Source organism: Tupaia chinensis, unplaced genomic scaffold (assembly GCF_000334495.1).
Source record: "Tupaia chinensis unplaced genomic scaffold, TupChi_1.0 Scaffold148470_1, whole genome shotgun sequence".
Taxonomy (NCBI): domain Eukaryota; kingdom Metazoa; phylum Chordata; class Mammalia; order Scandentia; family Tupaiidae; genus Tupaia; species Tupaia belangeri.
The window spans coordinates 807,619-808,169 of record NW_006208319.1 but is presented as its reverse complement, the minus strand read 5'-3'; the positions used below and the strand labels follow the sequence as shown (position 1 = coordinate 808,169).

General features: G+C 34.1%; 1 protein-coding gene across 1 annotated transcript in view; it reads right to left on the bottom strand.

Moving 5' to 3' along the window:
• PKHD1 (PKHD1 ciliary IPT domain containing fibrocystin/polyductin) overlaps positions 1 to 551 on the bottom strand; it is a 578,800-nt gene that overhangs the window by 483,545 nt on the left and 94,704 nt on the right. The gene's annotated exons all lie outside the window — the stretch shown is intronic.

Genomic DNA, 551 nt, shown 5'->3' with positions numbered 1-551 from the left:
ATTTTTCATTGTGGATAATTAGTCTTGTTTAACTCTATATTTTAATGGGAAAATAGGCCTTCACTAAATAATCATATATTACCACTCTATGTAGATAAGAAGGACGCAGGGCAATGTTCAACGCTGAGATATCATTTTGCACAGAAAAGAATTGTTTGCTGAAACTAAGGCCATCCAAAGTTACCAACATGGCCACACTTTTTATTTGTAGAGAAAATAATATTTAACCTGAAAGTGGTTAGAAAAAATATTTAACCTATTTATTTGTTGCTGTTTTTTTCGTTGTTGTTGTTGTTTTAGTTCAAACTCCTTACAAGCTTATGACTTCTAAATCCTAGGTCTACAGTAATTCTGCTGGTGTAACCCCCCCTTCTTTTGAATAAACATTGTACAATCTGCTGGGTTTCTCTGTGACTTTTTTTCATACTTGTGAATCGGTTTGGAAAGAAAAGAAAAAGGAAAGAGGGGGAAAAAAAAAGCCTTCTGTTTTTCATAATGTCTAATCTTTTTCCCCATTGGCATTCACCAGATGTTGCTTTGGATCGGCAGCT